This window comes from Oratosquilla oratoria, chromosome 6 (assembly GCF_046742065.1).
Source record: "Oratosquilla oratoria isolate Oo_2021 chromosome 6, ASM4674206v1, whole genome shotgun sequence".
NCBI classification, from domain to species: domain Eukaryota; kingdom Metazoa; phylum Arthropoda; class Malacostraca; order Stomatopoda; family Squillidae; genus Oratosquilla; species Oratosquilla oratoria.
The window spans coordinates 7,317,659-7,322,658 of NC_134782.1; the positions used below are offsets into that span (position 1 = coordinate 7,317,659).

A 5,000-nucleotide genomic window follows, 5' to 3' on the forward strand; every position below is an offset into this window, starting at 1 on the left:
GTGTGTGTGTGTGTGTGTGTGTGTGTGTGTGTGTCTTTGTGTGTTTGTTTCCTTACTTAACTGGTTGGAGAATATGTCGTTATATGAAGGATTGAATTGGGATACAGCAGCGACGTACAACTGCGGGGTACATCTAGCCACGTGTGGCCTACGGAAGCCGAAGTTGTCCCGTGACATCTGACCAAAAATACAAACAAGTATCTAGAATCCTAGATACACCAAAAAATCGTAACTGTTCTGTAAATTTCTTATATTAGGAAGGTATTATATTTACTATTTTAAAATTTTGACTCGGCTCGAAGGGATTTCTCCCCGTGTTCTCATTTCTGCATGAGGGGACGGAGAGGGAGGGGGTCGCCGATGTAATGAAGCGGCCTTGCTGTGGATGTGCTGTGTCTTGAGTCATTGCTTCTGACCCAGGCCAGTGGACAAGATGCAGGAATGACCCGTCATCCAGGAGGTGCCAAGATAAGACGGGAGGGTAGAGGGTGAAGTGGAGTGGAGTGTATTAAGGATGGAATGGGTGGGAATGGTTTTTATGCCTTTGTTTTTTAACTACGTCCCTTGTAAGAGGAAAAAAAACCTTTGGTATATGTATGTATGTATGTGTTTTAAACTTCAGCGTTTTATGTCGATGTATTATAACTTTGTTTCTTTTCTTTTTTCAGGTTTGTGTCGGTGTCGTTTGTGGGAAAGGTTAAATCTCACCAAAGGTTAATGTGTCTTTTCACGTAAGTTGAATTGTGTTATTTGTTTGTTAAGTCTGACATGTTCCGTGTCGTTTAAAAAAAGAAATAGATGAGTTTGGAAATGTTATGTGAAAGGTTATACCAAGGGTTTTGATATAACGAGATTCACACACTCACACTCACACTCACTCACTCACTCACTCACTTCCCCTTGGACGTGGTGAGGGCGTTATTGATTGTATACTGTCGAAGGACGAGGCAAAGAGACCTTCAGTGTTCTTCGTGATAATCGAAGTTCTGTCGGCTCGATGTCTGTGGCTTCTCGAACTCGCGATGTGATGCAGTAAAGCCAAGGGTGGGGACGCTGCCGTTTTGTTCGAAGTTGATGGACTTCGTAGACACGCCCCTGTCGCGGCCTCTCGAAGGGCACGGCGCTCCTTTTCGGTACGAATGATACCCGTGAGGCAATGCTGGACATATGAACTTACTTTTTAGAGGAAAGACATAGGATGTCGAGTACGGAGGCACACAACAACTTGCTTGACTCACGACGAAGTAAGACAATATATGGAATATAAGATGACGCAAGACAGCGGCTCGGAACTGTCCGCAAGGGTAGAAGCGCTGGTGAGCTATTGTCCATAACAACAATAGACACTTCACTTTGGCGCCAGAGCTCTTATCGCACCGGATGACATTTGGCGACAGAGGAGGAGGAGGAGGAGGAGGTCAAGTCTGGTGCCGCCGTCCACTCATCTTCATTTGGAGAAACTCTCACACAATCTATCTCTCTTTCTCTCTGCCACTTCTTCGTCTTCTTTTTCGTTTGCTTCTCCTCCTCCCCTTCCTCCTCCTCCTCGACGTTGTTATTCTTGTTTTTTATTTCTTCATCTTTGTCTTCTGTCAACGTGAACTCTGGATCCTCTAGAGCCTTTCATGCAGAGGATGGGGTCCCCCCCCCTTCCCCGTTATGTGCATGAAAACCCCTGTCTTCGGGTTGCGTGCCAGCATCTTCATTGTTCAAGAGATTTCGTAGAACTAATGTGTGTGTGTGTGTGTGTGTGTGTGTGTGGGCGGGTTGGCTTCGATCCCGCTTCGTATGTACGATTCCTCCTTTCCCTGGCTGCCTGGATAGGGAGGGCAAAGGTGACAGCTTCTCCCGCTGCTGTATGACCCTCGCTTAGCTCTTCAAGGAGCGTGTTGGGAGAATTTTATTGGATGACAAGAAAGACGAGGACGTGGAGGTGAAGGACGAGGAGGAAGAGGAGGAGAAGAAGAAGAAGAAGAAGAAGAAGAAGAATGACAAGGAGTAGGAGAAGATGGGCTAAGGGCGAGGAGAAAGCCGTGAACGAGGAGGAGGAGGGGGGAGAAGAAAAGGAGGAGGAGGGGAGAAGTCGAGGAGGAGGAGGGGAGAAGTCAAGGAAGAGGAGGAAGAGGAGGGGAGAAGTCAAGGAAGAGGAGGAGGAGACGGGATAAGGGCAGGGTGGAGGCGATGGAAGATGGAAATGATGAGGAGGAGGTGAAGAAGGGAGAAGGGTAGAGTGGAGGCGGAGGAGGAGGAGGTGGAGAAGGAGACTGAATAGGAGGTGGAGGCGGAAGAGGAGGCGGAGGTGGAGGAGGAGACGGAGGAGGAAGAGGAGGAGGCGAAGGAACAAGAGGGGGTGTGTCGTGTAGAAGCACAGCACGCGAACTCCAAGCTCTTCTCAGCGGAAGCTGATGTGGCGGGATGGGGGGGGGGGGAAGTCGGCACTCCGCTGCTTCAACATGTGACTCAGCACCTCCCCCCCCTTCCCCCCCACACAAGGACAGAAGAGGGTCTTGTGAAGGTAGACCTCATTATTTTATTTATTTATTTATTTTTTTACTTTTTAGTTTTAGTTTTACTTCTGTTTTATTTTAAGGTTGTTTTCGCTTTGCTTATTTCTTTGTGTTTTTTCGTTCGGTCATTCTTTATATAATAAAAAAAATTCTTAAGTGTCATGGCTCTGTACATAGAAGATATGCTCATCATCACCCTAATGAGGTAACATACTGAAAATATTTTATTCTGTATTCTGACAAAAGACAGACAAATTTATGTAACTTGGTGTGGAGGAGGGTTGAACTCCACTTTGGGGGTGGGATCTGGTTCGATCAGGGGCCTTTTGAAGTTTGTCACATCCCTCCCTCATCCCCTTCTCTCCCCAGTCGGTGGTATAAGGTCATGTAACTTTTGTTGTGACAAATTTTGTAAAGTCTGTGATATTCGTGAAAGCAGAATATTTAAAGTGGAAGTGTTCAACATTCATGGTCCACTGCAAGATGACCGGTCAATCCACTGTGGGACGGAACAGTTTCTGTGCTTCACCCTGCTGGCTTGATTCGGTTTGGTAAATTTCCTGACAGAGTGTGGATATCGATGTTGGTTTGTCTGTAATCAACTCGGGTTGGGGGGGTTGTATCGCCCTACCGTGCTCCTTTCTCGATCTTGATCTATTATTTGTTTATTAATTGTATCATTATGAAGTCTAATTACAGCAATACCTTTCGCGTAAAACATTCTGTAGAACCTTTGCAGCTTGGTTGTGAATGGAGTATAGCATTGCCAATTGTTCTACCGAGTCAAAGACCTTTTCGTAATCTACGAAAGCCAAACACAAAGGCTGCTTGTATTCTGCCATTCCGTTTCCTCGATCAATTGATTCTTTGTCTGCATATGGCATGCCGTGGAGTGTCCGCTTCGCAGTTCTGCCCGTTCCCTTTGTGTAAGTTTTTTCTTTATTAGAATCTTGGAGAACACGGGACACGTTTGATAATCAACGGTTTGTTTGTGTGTGTATTTGTGGTTATTGGGTTCTGTTTAGTGGTTACTGAATTCTTGTGAGTGTACCACAGCTCGTTACAGCAAAGTCGATGGAGGTATTTTTGACTGTGTGTGTGCGCGCGCGTGCGTGTGTGTGTGTGTGCGTGTGTGCGTATACGCCCACGTGAGACTCACGAGGGCACGGATGGATGGCACCCAGCTGGTTTTCGTGTTGATGCTTAGGAACGCCAACACTTGGCATTGCTTGGCCCTGGCTGCTTGTGGCGTGCACACATACACACACCACACGTACACACACACACACACGTACACACACACACACACACACACACACACACACACACACACCACACGTACACACACACACACACACACACACACACACACACACACACACACACACACACACACACACACACCGCGCGCGTGCACGCACATTCACTTCGGTAAACATACATTTGCACAGAATAGTTCACATGCTCCTGCATTCATTGACGCGCGCGCGTACACACACACACGCGCGCGCACACACACACACACACACACACACACACACACACACACACACACACACAGAGAGAGAGAGAGAGAGAGAGAGAGAGAGAGAGAGAGAGAGAGAGAGAGAGAGAGAGAGAGAGAGAGAGAGAGATTCATTTGGCTTGAGCATGCATACGTTAATGCATTGTTCTGTACATGCACGCAAATGAGAGAGGATGAGAGAGAGAGAAATAGAGAGAGAGAGAGAGAGAGAGGAGATGATAGAGTTCATTTGGTTTGAACATGCATACATTAATGCATTGTTCTGTACATGCACGCCAATGCATAGACGCCCCTTGCAGGCACTCTCTTGGACTCAGTCATGCACGTGCACTTGTACACGCTCAAACGTGCACACTCCTCTCAAGCATGTGCTCAGCTCACATCTGAGTCCCCCGCATGAGCGCACATTTGAGTACATAATATGTGAACGCCCACATGACTTAGAAAATGGGGAGATGGCTGTTTGACTCGCTCGCTTGCGCGCGCGCGCACACACACACACACACACACACACACACACACACACACACACACACACACACACACACACCTTCTCTCTCATACACACATACACGCACACGCACGCGCGCGCGCATTTGGTACTATTTGTGATTGGGACGCACAATGTTGTAACTTATAGTGCACTAATGTGTATTGTGTGACCGTGGCGTGTAGTTAGTGGGTGAGAGTTGTTATGTCTATCTGTCTGTCTTAACTCCGGGAACTCTCCTTCCGTTCTCCTTTTCTGGGCCAAATCAGACATCCCCTTCCCGAATAAAATGGCCTGGAGACATTAGCTAGAACAAAGACCTCGATTTACGTCACCGTGTTAGAGAGGTTAAGCGTGTTTGAGTTTGTGGAACAATTACTGTCCAGAGGTCGTCACCGTGGCCGCTTCGCCGCAGTGCACAATGGATCTGCATCACTCTTGTGCTGCCTCAAGCGATATTTTTTTTTTCCTGCCTAGG

The 5,000-nt window shown here is 47.3% G+C and overlaps 1 protein-coding gene across 3 annotated transcripts in view; it reads left to right on the forward strand.

Annotated features, from left to right (window-relative positions):
* The window catches only part of Rap2l (Ras-associated protein 2-like), a 280,521-nt gene that overhangs the window by 213,556 nt on the left and 61,965 nt on the right, over positions 1-5,000 (forward strand). The window lies entirely within an intron of this gene.